This window comes from Ovis canadensis, chromosome 12 (genome assembly GCF_042477335.2).
Source record: "Ovis canadensis isolate MfBH-ARS-UI-01 breed Bighorn chromosome 12, ARS-UI_OviCan_v2, whole genome shotgun sequence".
Lineage (NCBI taxonomy): Eukaryota > Metazoa > Chordata > Mammalia > Artiodactyla > Bovidae > Ovis > Ovis canadensis.
The window spans coordinates 64,440,688-64,458,503 of NC_091256.1; the positions used below are offsets into that span (position 1 = coordinate 64,440,688).

Consider the following 17,816-nt stretch of genomic DNA (forward strand, 5'->3'; position numbering starts at 1 on the left):
GTAATTCAGATTGTTACATGAGTTAATAATAATCTGACTTTCTACACTGTCTGTTTCCTCTCTGTCCAAATTAGATGGCATTCATCCTTTCTTCCGGAGAAGGCAATGGCACCCCACTCCAGTACTCTTGCCTGGAAAATCCCATGGATGGAGGAGCCTGGTGGGCTGCAGTCCATGGGGTTGCTAAGATTCAGACACGACTGAGGGGCTTCACTTTCACTTTTCACTTGCATGCACTGGAGAAGGAAATGGCAACCCACTCCAGTGTTCTTGCCTGGAGAATCCCAGGGACAGAGGAGCCTGGTGGGCTGCCGTCTATGGGGTCACACAGAGTCGGACACAACTGAAGCGACTTAGCAGCAGCAGCAGTATCCTTTCTTCAGGCTTCCCTGGTGGCTCAATGGTAAAGAACCAGTCTACCAATGCAGGAGATGCGGGTTTGATCCCTGGGTCGGGAAGATCCCCTGGAGAAGGAAATGGCAACCCACTCCAGTATTCTTACCTGGGAAATCCCATGAACAGAGGAGCCTGATGGGTTACAGTTCATGGGGCCGCAAAGAGTCAGACACAACTTAGCGACTAAACAGCAGCAACAATATCATTTCTTTCCAAAAACTAGAAGGACCTTAACATCTTTAAAGGCTCACTACTTATTCTTGATGCTGTATGCTTGGACCCTCCTCTCTATCACTTCTAATCCTAATTGCTAAAAACAAGACCCTCTTTTTTTTTTTCTTTCTCTCTCTTGACTCACAATATTATCAGATTATATATCTAAAATATTTTACAATAATCAAAAACATCACAAATCTAACACTGACTTCTCAAATGATATTTTAAATTAGGATATTAAACTATACTAAAAGCAAGAGATGTTACAATAAAAGAATTAAGATTTTGGCAGTGTCTCTCAACACAGGACCATTGCATTTTGAGCTGAGTACTCACTCCAGTGCGGGACTGTCCCTTTCATTAAGGCCACTTAGCTCTGCACTGCGAAATCAATGCCAGCAGCTCCCTCTGAGCATCTTGTCAACCAAAACTACCCACACACATATCCCCAGATCCCCTTCTGGTGAAGAACCTCTGAACTGTAGTAATCATGTACTAGCTGCACTATGATAATACATTTTAAAGCAACTATAGATTCTAAACTCTGTTATTGGAATAACTTCCTTAAGATTCCTCCAGGATTGCAAAACCCCTATGGAAGTGCATGGCAATTCTACGTAACTTTTACATTCAGTGTTGACTTTAACAGCACTGATTTATATACCCACCTTTCTAATACAGTTATCTCAGGGTCTGTGTTTTATCAAACATGGTAACTTGAAGTATCAATCATACCAGTGTAGCGGCCGAGAGGAATCTTTTCACACCCACCACTGAAACTGAGGAAGTCTATCAAACTTTAAATAAAATGCTTAATAATTAAGTTCCTCCAATTTTCCAGTGGCAAATAATGAAAAACTTAAAATCCTGGACTTTTCTGACCATAGATTCTTAGTTTCTTGTTTGGATTTCTATGCCTGACCAAACCTTCTTTAAAATGTCTACATTTCCTTCCATTCTACCTGCTGATGTCTTTCAGATAAACTACATTAGACAGATTCACAAATTTAGAGCATGTGAATTTCTATCACCAAATATACTTCACTAACAGCACATACTCTTAGAAAACTAAAAGTTTGATCTTGATTTTACTGATCCAAGGTTTTAATAACATACATGTACTTTACTTTTCAAGATACTGCTTCCAAATTCTAGGACAAATCATCTGTACAAATATTTAATTTAGTAATATCATAAAGATGATTTAACTATATCAGTATGATCAGTATGAATACAGCAACAATAAAATAATTAGGAGGGTCTTTATTCAAATACTGGTCCCTTAGAAGGTCAAGACAATCTGAACAACTATTAAGCTGATGTCATCTGACACGGCAGCCAGAGACCAAAAAATCTAGAAATATGCAGGAAACCCCATACAAACAGGCAGTTTCAGGGTCAGACCATCCCTGCAGGCCCAGCCATACTTCTATCACATCATCTGAGATAAGGCAGATCAAACAAAAGACAGACACAGACTAACATTAATGCAATACATATAACACATCAAACTGTCGTATCTGTCCTTTGTAGACTTGTGAAGCCTACAAAACAATATGAAAAGCCTTTAAAGAAAAAGCAATAGCAGATTCTTTAAGACTAGTCTAAGTCTGAGAGGAAGGGCAAAGAGTTAGGAAAATAAATATTTGATTTGCACATTCACTATGTGCACGCTAAGTCACTTCAGTTGTGTCCGACTCTTTGCGACCCCACTTTGTAGTCTGCCAGGCTCCTCTGCCAATGGGATTCTCCAGGCAAGAACACTGAAGTGGGTTGTCATGCCCTCCTCCAGGGGACGTTCCTTACCCAGGGATTGAAACGGTGTCTCTTATGTCTCCTACATTGCAGGCGGGCTCTTTACCACTAGCACCACCTGGAAAGTCCACCTGTAAGTTACTGATATTCAGTTCAGTTCAGTCACTCAGTCCTGTCCAACTCTTCGCAACCCCATGAACTGCAGCACACCTGGCAACTCCTGGAGCTTGCTCAAACTCATATCCATCAACCATCCATTCTCATGCAATGCCATCCAACCATCTCATTCTCTGTCATCCCCTTCTCCTCCTGCCTTCAATCTTTCCCAGCATAAGGGTCTTTTCTTTTGACTCAATTTAGGTTTTTTTTTGGGGGGGGGGGGGGGCGGGGCGCTATTTGGAAAATAAATTATTCGCTTAGAGGCCACTGTTATAATTATTTTCTTAGATTACAAATTCCACATTGTAACATAAAGATTGGAAAAAATCAGTCTTTATTCCAATCTCAAAGAAAGAAAATGCCAAAAAATGTTCAAACTACCATACAATTGTGCTCATTTCACATGATAGCAACTAACCAGTTATGACCAACCTAGACAGCATATTAAAAAGTCTGTCTAGTCAAAGCTATGGTTCTTCTAGTAGTCATGTATGGATGTGAGAGTTGGACCATAAATAAAGCTGACACTGAAGAATTGATGCTTTTGAGCTGTGGTGTTGGAGAAGACTCTTGAGAGTCCCTTGGACTGCAAGGAGATCCAACCACTCCATCCTAAAGGAGATCAGTCCTGGGTGTTCATTGGAAGGACTGAAGCTGAATCTCCAGTATTTTGACCACCTGATGGGAAGAGCTGATTCATAAAGATCCTGATGCTGGGAAAGATTGAGGCAGGAAGAGAAGGGGGCGAGAGAGGATGAGATGATTGGATGGCATCATTGACTCAATGGACATGAATATGAGCAAACTCCAGGAGATAGTGAAGGACAGGGAAGCCTGGCGTGCTACAGTCCAAGACGGTCAGACACAACCTAGTGACTGAACAACAACAAGATAAAGACTCAGAAGAAACTAACTAACTGGACAAACAGTAAAACAGAAATAAGATAAGTGGCATGACTGCAGCAAAATTTTAAAAATCAAAATTACGTTGAAAACATGGACTAAAAGAAAAAGTTTTAAAAATATCACTGTGTAAAAGAAGTCTTGGAATGTTTATGACCTACATAAGAAAAGAAAAATAATTCTAAAACTAATCACTACATAAAGCAGATCTCTCATGGTAAATGAATATCACTGTGGCAAACACCGAGATGATCAACCTTTTAGCAGAGTAGATTTGCAGATTTACACTGTAAATCTTAACTTTCTCTGACCAAAGATTCTTGCAGTCCCCAGAAACTTTTAGAAAAATAATTAAAATATCCAAAGCATGCCAACTTCTCAAAGGCAGTTTTCATTAACAAACACAGCTAATGTACTATCAAAAACTACCATTCACAATTCCTACCAGAAGAATGGAATCACCAAGTTACAATCTATAAACTCCAGCTATCAAAATGAAAGCATCTAGCATCCATTCTTGGGGATTAAGAAGAATCACATAATTCATAAATACTGAATCTGCCTAGGAATTTGCTAAATGAAGTCATTCAGTTTCCTTTTCTAAAATTATACATAAAATACCACTGAAATAATCATCCAGAACATTTAGTTTCACACTGAAAAATATACCCCCAACTTTCCTTTAAAACGACAGGCTTTCATTAGGGGGTGGGGGGGTGGGGTGGGTGTGTGTGTGTGTGTGTGTGTGTGTGTGTGTGTGTGTGTGTGTGTGAAGAGAAAAAAACAGATTTGAGAATACAGCAAAGATTTGGCAACCCTTTGGTGAGTGAAGTTAAAGTCACTCAGTCGTGTCCAACTCTTTGTGACCTCATGGACTATACAATCCATGGAATTCTCCAGGCCAGAATACTACAGTGGGTAGTCTTTCCCTTCTCCAGGGGATCTTCCCAACCCAGGAATCAAACCCAGGTTTCCCGCAGTGCAGGCGGATTCTTTACCAGCTGAGCCACCAGGGAAGCCCAAGAATACTGCAATGGGTAGCCTTTCCCTTCTCCAGAGGATCTTCCAGATCCAGGAATCGAACCAGGGTCTCCTGCATTTCAGGTGGATTATTTACCAACTGAGCTATCAGGTAATAACCCTTTGGTAAGTCGGACAATATGAACTCTTACAGCTTAAAACTTCTCATGCCTCTCACCCTCTAGAATGATTTCTAGCCAAGGCAAAAGCAACAGTATAACAGCACATCAAGAGAGGAATTTCCCAAACTCAAGTGTGTATTAAGAGATATAAAGAACTTAATGCTCACAAATAAATCAGTAATTTATCCTATTTCAATATATTGGTTTCCTCAGTGATACCTTGAAAACCACAGACAAATATCCCAGGGCCTGATTCCCCAAATTCATAGAGCAGAGTGTCCTGACACCAACCTAAATAAGGAGGCAGAGTTTAGAGAATTTACTCCACGTAGAACTTGCCGGGCTCCCTGGTAGCTCAGATGGTGAAGAATCTGCCGACAATGCAAGAGACCTGGGTTCAATTCCTGGTTTGGGAAGATCCCTTGGAGAAGGAAATGGCAACCCACTCCAGTATTCTTGCCTGGGAAAGTACAGGAACACTGGAGCCTGGTGGGCTACAGTCCACAGAGAGCAGAGTCAGACACAACTGAGCAACTAACACAACACAGGAGAACTTGACATTGACAACGCAGTTCCCCTAAAAGTGAGAGGAAGACGAGATCTGCTGTTTCGAATGGCTTCAGAGCCACAGAGCTCTGATGGGATGAGGTTGATTACTTTTGTCTGAAATATCTCTAAGTTAAACAACACCATAGTAGAATGTTTAATAAGAGACCAGCAGATAACTAGGAGAGTAATATGAATGCAAATTTAGATTATGGCAGTCTAGGGGCCTTTTCTTCCCCTAAAATATCTCTCCATTACTTGAAAAAAACTTTTTTTAATATAAGGGAAAATTTTCAAGAAACACCTCTCCGAGCATTCACTAATAAAGAGCTAACAATAAATGTATAGCAAGTGCTGATTATTTATCATTTACCTGGTAATGTTAGGGATGGCTATCACATGCACTCTCTTACTCTAAAGTGAAAGTGAAAGGGCTTCCCTGGTGGCTCAGCTGGTAAAGAATCCACCTGCAATGTGGGAGACCTGGGTTCGATCCCTGGGTTGGGAAGATCCCCTGGAGAAGGGAAAGGCTACCCACTCCAGTATTCTGGCCTGGAGAATTCCATGGATTGTACAGTTCATGAGTTCACGCAGTAGCAAAGAGTCGGACATGACTGAGCAACTTTCACTTTCTTATAATTCTGATTAAATGTATACACCTACGTCATTATATTATGCTGAACATATAATTTACTACATCAAAACTTTTAGGTTTTGTTTTGGGTTTCTACAAAAACTCTACAGGTGTTCTAGCCAGTCTCTGCTGTCTGATGAGAACTATGCACAGATTCAAGATCATTATTATAATTCCCATCTCTCTGCTGAAAATTATAACTAACCAACTGTTGACTATGTATTCTCCATATATTCTGCAAAACAGCATTAAACTCAAAGAATTTCCTATAAAATGATGCTTTTGTAACATCTTCCCATGTTAGCTGCATTAAAAACTTAAAATTATTATACAAGGAAAATTAAGCTGATTCTTTTCTCACATCCAAGCTTCCAACTCAAACACAGACTTTCTACAAGGAGTTGCCCCATGACAGCTCACTTCACAATTTCCCAAATAAAATGTACTCTCAATTAACCCTTCGAGTTACTATTCTTCACTGGAGTTCCCAAAGCAGATGTAACTGATGTGATTAAACATTAAAAATTAAGGGACTTTCAGGAACCCTGCAAAATACTTGTGAATTTTCTGTAAAGGGGACGAAAGCTTCAGTACTGTGAGGAAATGGTCTTGCCACTCAATATGCATCTTTTCAAACCTGAGCGTCAATATAGTCATCTTACAAGTGGCTGCTCAGAGGCTTTCTGGTTTCTCCTATACAATAAAGTATATAGGAAAACTCACCCTCCACACACTACACATAAATGACAAGGAGACTTCTGAAACTCTTAAGTGAACAACCTATAGCAAAATTACAAGTTACACCAGATAAGAGTAACAACTATATTTTGCTAATATGCCAGGGTCAACAGTCAGTGCATTTCTTGAGATTTTCTCCCAGGAGTTTATTATTATTTTGGTAGGGAGCAACTCTTCTACTTTAAATGAGACCTGAAGTTTGGAGTCTATCCTCTAAATATGTAACTATTTCTAGTCTCAACAGCATTTTAAAGTAACAGCAACACCTACAGTTTGCAGGGGCTTCCCCGGTGGCTCAGTGGTAAAGAATCCTCCTGCCAGTGCAGGAGACCTGGGTTTGATCCCTGGGTTGGGAAGATCCCCTGAAGAAGGAAATGGCAACCCACTCCAGTATTTTTGCCTAAGAAATCCCACGGACAGAGGAGCCTGGCAGGCTACAGTTCACGGGGTCGCAAAAGAGGTGGACACAACTTAGCAACTAAACAACAAAAACTGTTTGCAAAGTGATGTTTGTGTACTGCTCTACAGTTTAAGTAAAGAGACACAGATGTATAGAACAGCCTTTTGGACTCTGTGGGAGAGGGTGAGGGTGGGATGATTTGGGAGAATGGCATTGAAACATGCATATTATCATATGTGAAACAGATCGCCAGTCCAGGTTCGATAGACAGGATGCTCAGGGCTGGTGCACTGGGATGACCCAGAGGGACAGTATGGGGAGGGAGGTGGGAGGGGGGTTCAAGATGGGGAACACGTGTACACCCATGGTGGATTCATGTCGATGTATGGCAAAACCAATACATTACGATAAGTAATTAGCCTCCAATTAAAATAAATAAATTTTTAAAAAAAGAAGTTCTAATACATATACGAATTTTTATTGTTTAAAGGAAAGTATGTTTCCTCAACTTCTCCACGACTCAGTAACTGAACAACACATCTTCTCAAAATAAATAATTAGTGGTTCTGGTTTCAAGGTAAAGAGGAATGCCTCCCCCTAGCCGGGGACTCAACATATGACACAGAGGATGAAGGACCACCTCTTGGTGCCACCGGCTGGAGTAAGCCAGGCAGTGCCCCTCAAGTCGGGGTGTGTGCCGAGCCCACAGCTTTGTCACACTGCAGACGCAACAGTTCTTGGGGCATCTGTTGTTGTTGTTCAGTCACTCAGTCCTGTCTGACTCTTTGTGACCCCATGGACGCCAGCACGCCAGGCTTCCCTGTCCTACACCATCTTCCGGAGTTTGCTCAAATCATGTCCACTGAGTCAGTAATGCCATCCAACCATCTCGTCCTCTGCATCCCCTTCTCCTCCTGCCTTCAATCTTTCCCAGCATAAAGGGTGGTGTCTGAGTTCAGGTTAAAAGTAAACCTGACATGTAGGAAATGTTCCTCAAAGATAGTGAAGAAGTCAGTATCCACCCAGTCCCCTCCTGACACAAATCCGGAGGGTCTTTAGAGAAAGATGGAAAAAAGGATTTTCTTAAAAACAGAGCCAGTGAACGCGTGTGGCAGGAGGAGCCCAGGGAAACAGCCTGCTTCCAGGGCTGCCCATCAGGAGGGCAGCTTTGCCCTGGGGTGGGTAACACGCCCCAGAAAAGTTTGAGAACTGCCACAAACCAAGTGAGGCCTAACAATGTAGGAAGGTTAAACTGACAGGTTAAGAGTGAAGAGGAAGGAGAGGAAAGGGCAGCCAGAAAAACTGGGGCCAGGCAAGCCAGCTAAGAATCTGGATGATAAGCAATAAACCTTTGAAACCCTCATGATAGCAGAAAAGAAATGAAAAATGTGACTAACGCTGTAGAGGAAGAATGAACAGAATGTGTTTTCAAACCTAACAGGACGTAAAAAGAGATGGTGAAGATGAGTTCAACAAAATCTGGAATGTAACTGACAAGAAGAATGAGTGTATTTTAAAGACAGATAAGCCAGGAGTACAGGTAGCATTTAAGTGGAAGGTGGTAAGTTCCATTTTAGAGACTCTGAGAAGAGGGGCCAGACAGCCATGGAAAACTGCATCCATTAAATGGGGAAAAAAGTCCCAGCACAGACTGTCTTCAAGGCGGGGGACTGAGATTTAGAAGTCTTCAGCCACAAGGGGGTGCCTAGGGACAGAGGAAAGTGTGTTGGTCTAGTCGCTGAGTCGTGTTGCCCTCCAGGCTCCTCTGTCCATAGAATTCTCCAGGCAGGAATACTGGAGTGGGTAGCTATTCCCTTCTCCAGGGGATCTTCCTGACCCGGGGATTGAATCTGGGTCTCCTGCATTGCAGGCAGATTCTTTACCTTCTGAGCCACCAGGGGAAGACCCAGAGACAGAGGAAATCCCAAGGGAAAAAATACCCAGCAAGAGTATAGAAGACAAAGGACTGGGCTTTGTGAAAGGCATGGAGGAAAGAAGGAAAAAAGTTTCCCCTTTCACCATGTTCAGCAGAGGGAGGATGGGATAAGTAAAAAAACTTTAGGACTCAGAAATAACCTGGAAGGATTTCTCTTCCAAGAAATCCTCGTGCCACATTACCCTTCAATGGGCTTCCCTGGTGGTTCAGTGGTAAAGAATCCGCCTGCCAATGCAGGAGATGTGGGCTGGATTCCTGGGTGGGGAACACTCCCTGGACAAGGAAATGGCAACCCACTCCAGGGTTCTCGCCTGGGAAATGCCATGGACAGAGGGGCCTGGCGGGCTACAGTCCACAGGTTGCAAAAGAGTCAGAAGTGACTTAGAGACTAAAGAACAACATCCCTCAATACCTATTTTAAAAAAAAATTAGGCAAAATGCTAGTTTTGTTTTTGAAAAACCTAAAGAATCTCAAATTGCTTGCTCACATGTTCATCTGTTCATCTTAAAATATCTGAATAAAAGATGGAGGTAATCACTGTACTCACTTTTCAAATACAAAGAGGAGAGAGAGGGTAACTGTCCTACCCCTCCCACTGCCAGAAATAATGCCGCCCCTGAACATAGCTGGGATATAGTTCATCCTGTATATCGAGGCAGCACTCTATTATCAGAGAACTGCACTGACACAAAATTCATCTCCCAAACCAAGGGGACTGAGCTGCTCAACAACCTCAGGCAGCAGAGCTTCACACATCTGTCCTAAGACTCCTTCCTTTTTAAAATTCCTTCTTTTAGGTACTTTAATATTAGGCCTTTCAGGATGATGGCAGTCCCGAGAATAAATCTCATGGACTGGGAAATATTTAGGATCTAGTTTTCATAATGATCCTCCAATGTATGCTTAATTTACGTGGTGTTAAAAAGGCTTTATGAAATGGGCAGCATTCATACTTGTATATAAGGGCTGGTGAATCTCACAACTCTTTTCAAATATTGACGGCATCATTTAAATTACTTGAAAATGCCACAGAATTTTTCCACCAGAATTTAACATAGTCTTAGTGGAACTACATACAAGCACATGTAAAATCTGTAGGTGTTACCAATTTCCAGACAGGCTGCCCATTGTAATCAAACTAACAGTTGCATTTTGCTTTCCATATTTCAGGCAAGCTATGCCAAGAAATAATTTAGCTCTTTCAAAGCAAAGCCTATCATATGATTTATTGCAAGAGGTACAAAATATCCTTTTCACTGAAATGGCTAGCAAATATATAAGTATTCAGCTGCATGTTCCAAAGGACTAATAAATGAAAACAGAGTAGATGACATGAACCAAGACTCTAAGAAAAAACATTATACTGTACTGAGAAAAATATTATAAGCATATTTCACTCCAAATGAACCAGATTTATTACATACAATAACTCTAATTCATGCTTCAGGGAAGTGGAGGTAGGGAAAGAAAGGCATTCTCTTTAAGAAAAAACAGTTAAATGACATAAGCATTCATTCCAGTGAATGAATGTGATTCTGTATATTCAGATATTCTGTCATTCAGAAAACAACTCCATTACCAAATGTGGTTCAAGAGCGCCTCTCTTTTTTTCAGTCAGTTCTAACACTATTATTATTATTACTATTATTACAACTTATTAAAGGTTACTTATGCCACGATAAAAATTCAATCTATACTATCTATTCTTTTAAAGAATTCAAATAAAGACCTGACAACTTACATTTTTCCCCCCAGGGGAAGGTGCAGGTTTGTCACAAATATCAATAACCTATCTGTAAGTTATAAAGTAATAAACTTAGCTAAACACTGCAAAAATCAATTTTATTTCTTCAGGACAAATTTTTCACTTTCAGTTCATAACCCTGAATTGTTTTTTTGTTTTTTTTTTTTAAAAAAGGAAATTTTAGAAAAAATTAGTTAGGCTTCTTCCTGCAATATTCAAGGGGCTGCTTCACGAAGTTCCATTTTCTAGAAGAAAAGACCACTGTTTTTGTGCTATTCAGTATAACAGACCACAAGCTTAAATTATTCACCATGTTTCAAGTCTATGAAAATTTAAAGTTCATAATCATTTAATCTACATACTGGGAATGCTGATCCTTTATCAGGAAAACTTCTCCATAGTTTCCGTGTTACCTCAAGTTCCTTTATGTCTTGCCATGAAAGGGGCACCAAAGCAAAACTGCCGAAAGTGACCATTCAACAAAGTCATAAAATTGGGAGTGCCCTAGTGGTACAATGGTTAAGACTGTTCATTGCCAATGTAGGAGGCACGGGTTTGATCCCTCACGGAGGAACAAGGAGCCTACATGCCATGCAGCACAGCCAAAAGATTTTTTTTAAAAAATTAAATGGACAAAGTCATAAAACCAAACTCAGGAAAAGAACTTCCACCTGTAACAAGCCTGTTCCCTGGCTTCAAGGGGAACTTCACATAAACGAGTGGCATATATTCTTACAGTTCTTTGACTACAGAGATTCCATAAACCGCTTCTATGATTCAACCATCCAGTGAGATGGGCCTTCCTTTAAAGCAGTGGCTAAAAACTGGGGTAGCTCTAAAGGGACATCTTGCAATGTCTGGAGGGTTTATGGATTGTCACAACTTGGGCGGCGGGGGTGCCACTGGCATCTGGTGGGCAAAGGTCAGGGACGCTGCCAGATATCCTACAGGGTACAGGACAGTTCCCACGACAAAGAATGATCCAGCCCCACAACCATGTTGAGGTTAAGAAACCTTGTTTCAATGAGATCTAAGTAGTACTTTCAGTCACCCTATGAAGATTATATTATTGGCTATAAGTATAAGCATCTAATTTCGAAAGGAGAGGGCCAGAACAGTATCCCAGACCTCTAAGCAAACCCTCGGAGGAGCGAAGGCATCGCTGATGAGCTCTAGGCAAACTGCACAGCCCTGGACAGATGTCAGCAGGATCAGCAGTCACCACTGTCGGGTAACGTCCCCATCACCTGGAAACTCCCTGGATCTACATGTTGCCACACAAGCTTGACAATTTCCCCGCACTGTCCACCTACTCCCTCTTTGCTCCCCACTACGGAGTTTTCTAAGGCAGCCCACGGGCTTTTTTTTTTCTTCTGCGCGAGGATTAAAAACAGCATGAAAAGCAAGTCAGAAGACATGAAAATAGTAAATAACCTAAGGTGCTTTCCATCCCGGAAAGTCTATGATTTAACAGGACTTAAAAGGTTTGTAAATCAGATCTGGAACTTGAAAAGAGCTGGGCAGCTTAAAGAAACAGTCCCAGGAATAAACAAACATCTAAGGTAAAATAATCATCAAAAGAATATTCGTGCAGATATATGTCTGTAACTGCACAGACCCAGATGAGGGAGAATAAAACGGAGCTGAAATGGAGTGCTATTTCTTCAAACTGCACTGGCAGGAAAAATGAGTCTTTAGAGGATAAAAAACAGAATTTATATTTTTCACGTATCTTAAAAGATGACAGGGCTTGAAAATCCACAATAGAAAAAACTTTTAAACAAATCTTAAAGAAAAGAAAATCTCAAGCTGTTGAAACCTTATTGATCAATACGGAATTGATAAATAAATTATGGCCCACCCTATACAATGTGGCCATTAAAAATCGCATTGAAGATTTAGTGGCATGGATATATGCTCACAATATCATAAAAGAAGAGAGATTATAAACAATATATAGCATATGATATCTATCCCGTACAAAGTGCAAACATATAGAAGTGAATAAATATAAACAAGGAAAGAAAATATACACACACACACCGAGAGACAGTAAGGAGGAGGTCTGCCAAAATGTTCACAGTGGTTATCTGACTGGGAAGGGAATGGTCTATTTCTATTCCTTCTTTGTGTTTTTCTCTATTTTCAGTGAGAATCTTTTGTTCCGTTTTGTACTTACAAAACTAACACGTTATTACAGATTTACGCCCAATTGTTTCAGGAACTGTCCACAAAATGAGAAAATACAAATGTGAACCTGCCGACTTTTCAGTGAAAAAAAAACCATCTTCAGAATCAACAAAAATGAACCTCTACTGAGCGCTTTGATTATGCACGTGGTGATTTTCTAAGCACTTCAAATATATTAACTTATTTAAACCAAACGGAATTAGATGTGTAAAAAGAGCCCTGGAATACTAGAAGCTGTGAACAAATGTCAGTCCCACTATGAATTTCAATCTCAGTTCCCAACGCTTGAAATGAGGGAGCTGGACTATCTTTTAAGATCCTCTCAAGGCTATACTGAGATTCTATGTGTAAACAATGTGGGCAAATGAGTGTTTGTAAGGAAGCCTACAGGAGAATGAAGGGGCAGCTGCATGCCACCTCAAAAACAAGACCCTTCTAAAAAGGAATATATAATATGTCTCTCAGTTCCTCCTCCTTAATATCTGTACAGCACATTTCATAACATGTTTTAAAAAAAAATGTTTAAAGGCCTACATTTCCCCAACATACTTGCATGCAACTGATCAAATCGAGATGAAGTCTGGCATCTTAAGAGAACCACTGAAAGGGTCTGTTTGTTGTTAAAAGACTGACTGCTTTTAACAATAATCCTGTAGTAAACAAAAACTTTAATATTTTAATCGCCTTCTGGGTAGGGCCATTTTAGTGTCTGATCAGAGGGATTTAAAAGACTTAACTGGGATTCACCAAAACGCGTTCTGAAATAAAACCAAAACCCCAACATAACGCTCAATGGAAGATGAGGGGCCAGCATGCGTGTCCTCTCTCTGGGGAAATTACAGCTGCGTAGTGGAGGTACTGTGGACTCTCCGGGTCGACGTGGGATTGTTTCCGAAGCTCGTGTCTGGACACATTGTGGGCAGGGGTTTACGCGTGGGTCGGGAGCCACCACGGAGGTGAGGGTAAAGACGCTGACCTGCTTGGTCTACTTCGTGTCTCTCCTGCCACCATCAAAAATAGGTTCGTGGGCATCTTTGGTAACAAAATGCGTAAGAGAGAAATGCGCTGTCTGTTAAACACAAAAACACCGGTGGGTCTGTGATGGGATTATCGCGGGAGAACGTTTCCGAGCTTAAACTACACTTTGTGGATTTAGGAAACACAAAGACGCGAAACACTGAACAAATTCAGAATGCAAGTGTGAGAGACACGTTCGGTTGGAACACACAAAAAGAAGAACAAGATCACTTGAAATTGGAACGGCCCTGGGACCGGTGGGCACCCTCGCGGGCCCAGGACCGGGATCCCGCTGGAGTCGCAGCCGCCCGCCCGGCGCCGCCGCCCGGCAGCCCACCCGCGTACTCCCCGCGGGGCGCGCGGCTAGCCAACGGCGACAAAGCGGACCCCAGAACTTCCCCGCGCCGGGGCCCAAGGCCGGGCCCGGGTGCTCGGCGCGGGAGGGACGGACTCCGGCCGCCCGCGGGCCGCGCCTCATAGCGGGGGGCGCCGCGAGCGCGGGACGCTGAGACCTCGAAGGGGGCGCGCCCGCCGGCCCGCCTGGCCCTGCGCGCCCGGGTCCCCGGCGTGTCGCTCCCGCCGCCGCCGCCGCCTCGCTCCTCGCGGACAGAGACTGGAGTCCCGGCGCGGAGCCCGCCGCCGTCCCGGAAGCCACCCGCCCTGGCTGCTTCTTACCTGGCTGCGCCCGCCGCGCCCCGCGCCTCAGAGCGCCGAGAGCCGCCGCCCGAACCGCCGCCACCGCTCCGCCCGCCCCGGCGCCCGCGGCCGCGCCACCGCCATCTTGGCTCCGGTCGGAAGTGACGTCGGGCGGCGCCGGCCGCGCGACCTCCGGGACCCGCGCCGTCGCCAAGGGCCGCGACCCCCGACTGCGCAGACCCCCGAGGCGCCTCCAGCGGAGGACCCCGACCCCGGCCTCACACACCCGGAGGGCCCCGACCCGGGCCGCCCTGGCTCCGAGGTGTGTTCGCCCGGGATCCCCGACTTCGGTTCTCGCTGGCACGACGACCGGGACTGCTCACGTCCCGACACGCGGCCGTCCTCACAGGGACCCCGAGGACCCCGGCGGCCAGGCCCGGGCTTGCCACCACCAGTCTGCCTGCACCAAAGGCTTGGGATTCTGCGCAATCGAAAGTTACTAGGAGAACCTGGAGGGAAAAAGAAAATGGCTTCATCACTAAGTCCCTGTCAAATGAGGAAACATAGACCCCTTTCTTCACTCCTGTCTAAAGGACCAGTCTACCTACCCCCAAAAGATCCAGCTCCAAGGGGAGGATGCAGCTGGGTTTATTTGTTCCTTCGTTACAAAAGAGTATTTCTTGCCTGCTGGCCATGTGGCTAGCAGTGCGCTACGTGCTGGGAGTAACGCACAGACATGACATTGGCCTTGTCCTGTGGAACTTAACTGTTTACAAATGAGGAAGTAGACAGCCAGGATGATGATGAATGAATGCTCTCATGGAGATGAGCCTAGTTGAGTCGGAGGTGTCTGTTACAGATTTCCGAGGAGCGACATCTAGCAGGAAGTCGTCGGCAAGGAGTCCGAAGTGAGGGAGAAAGCTGCAGGCTGAAGATGAGATAGAAAGTTGGGTTATATCCCATATGGATAGTATTTAAGGCCATGACTACTTGAAGATAAAGCCCTGAGAATGGAATCAGGAAGAATCTAAATGAAATGGGCGGCATAAGGCGCCTGTGGAAAGGACCCACCCAAAGGAGGAGACACACTAAATTAGATGCAGTTGGTCTCTCTTTGGAAACTTCTGAAGGAGCCTACAAATCTGTTTATGTAACTAGGGTTTAATTTTAAGAAAACATGATGAGTCAACGTGCATTATCATCTTATTGTGAAGGGATGATGCTAACGACTTAGTCTAGTATAGTGAACAAATCAAGATAATAACCTCATCAGATAAATAAGTGAGGGAGACTCTACCACCCATATTCCGCCCATAATCAAAACACCAGTATCCAAATAAACCTAAAAAATAAAATAAAAGCTATGTGCCATCTGGCATTCAAAAGCGTGCAAAAGAAAATAAAGGAACATATAAAAGTGACACAGTGAGCCAGAAGGTGTACTAGGAAGCAACATGCCAAGAGATGGTGGAAAATGGAAAAGAGTGGTTGTCCTCCTTGCCATTCATTTAAATGGGTGTTTTAGTTTCCTGTTGCTCTTGCAGCAAATTATTGCAAACTGGGTGGCTTAAAACACCAGAAATACATTCTCTCACAGTTCTAGAGGCCAAAAGTCTAAAATCAGTATCACTGAGCCAAAATCAAGACATCAACAAGACCACTCTCCCTCTAGAGGCCCTAGGGGAGAATCTTGCCTCTTGCAGCTTCTAGCAACTGCCAGCATTCCTAGACTTGCGGCTACATCAGTCTTTAAGACCAGCATCTTTAACACTGCGCTCCATCCTCTCATCCTCTCCTCCTCTGTGTGCAGTTGAATTTCCCTCTGCCCTCCTCTTCTAAGGATACATGTAATTGCATTTGGGACCCACACAAGTAACCCAATATAATCTCATCTCAAAATCTCTCACTTAATCACAAAATCCTCTTTCCATGGTGGACTAGGACATGAAAATATCTTTGTTGTTGTTGTTTTTGAGTCAGTAAGCCCACCAGGCTCTTCCGTCCATGGGATTTCCCAGGCATTCCCGAGAATACGGGAGTGGGTTCCCATTTCCTTCTCTAGGGGATCTTCTCCACCCAGGGATCCAACCCAAGTCTCCTGCACAGGCAGGTTTATTCTTAACACTGAGCCACCTGCGAAGCTCAAATTCGTATTCTGGGGACATTATTTAGCCTGCTAAATTGAGTCTATCTTTAGCACTTCTTAATTCCACCTCTTCAGCCATTGTGTATTTTTTATCTGCATATGTCTCTTGAACGTTTTATATTTTTCAATTTGTGCTACGTCTCAGGAAAAATAATAAATATTTTCTCAATTTAATCCAAAAAATATATGAACTATTGATAATACAGTGTGATTTCATGAGTGTTCATTATCTGTCTGATATCACTCTTTTGCCTCTTTGAAAAGGTTTTAAAAGGCAAAAATATTGCTAAAGGAAGAAGGAAGGATTTTGAGACATTTCATCACATCTCATGGGCCATTTCTGTATCAAGGGATGGAAATGTAAAATGCAGACTTTGGATCTACAACAGGAATGAAACTCCATTCTACACAGATACATCTAGCACAGGTCCTGGCTGGTTTTGTACCATGGCATGCACAACCATTATAGAGGACAGTCGTCATTTGTCATCCCAATACCCAAAACTGTGTCTAGCACATAACAAATGCTGCTGCTGCTGCTAAGTCACTTCAGTCGTGCCCGACTCAGTGCAACCCCATAGGACGGCAGCCGACCAGGTTCCCCCGTCCCTGGGATTCTCCAGGCAAGAACACTGGAGTGGGTTGCCATTTCTTTCTCCAGTGCATGAAAGTGAAAAGTGAAAGTGAAGTCACTCAGTCGTGTCCGACTCTTAGCGACCCCATGGACTACAGCCCACCAGGCTCCTCTGTCCAAGGGATTCTCCAGGCAAGAGTACTGGAGTGGAGTGCCATTGCCTTCTCCGAGAAGAAATGCTAGACAGAGCCTTTTAATGGGGAAAAAAAAGTCTTCTCCCTGCTTCTTCGGATGTGGCTGGATTTCAGCAAATATGTGTGGACCAAAGACACTGTGCTTTGGAAAGACACCATATGGTTACAATAGGAGCCACAGAGCTCCTGCTAAGCATCCATCCAGGAGACCTACAGCAGTGCTCCTAAAAACATGAAAGGCCTTACTGCCAAGATTAAAGAACTTACAGCACATTGCCAATGGGAAAGTCAGTGGACTTCAGATTACCTGGATGATAACAATGGTAACTCTCCACTGGCTTCCATTCTGGGTATTTTACATGGACTCTCTCATTCATCCTCATAGCACCCGTATGTGATAAGCACTGTCCTCACTTTACAGATGAGGAAATGGAGGCCAGGAAAGCTTAGAAACAACTAGGTTTGGGGGGAGAGGGGTGATTGGTGTGT

At 43.3% G+C, this 17,816-nt stretch overlaps 1 protein-coding gene across 6 annotated transcripts in view; it reads right to left on the reverse strand.

The window, feature by feature from the left end:
• PRDM2 (PR/SET domain 2) overlaps positions 1-14,579 on the reverse strand; it is a 131,849-nt gene extending 117,270 nt beyond the window's left edge. For 5 of the 6 annotated variants that reach the window (XR_011247554.1, XR_011247553.1, XM_069544903.1 and 2 more), the window contains exon 1: positions 14,453-14,579. The gene's annotated coding sequence lies outside the window, so the exon portion shown is untranslated. The remainder of the gene's footprint in view (positions 1-14,452) is intronic. The other variant, XM_069544904.1, reaches the window with a different exon arrangement.
• Between the last annotated feature and the right edge of the window lie 3,237 nt (positions 14,580-17,816).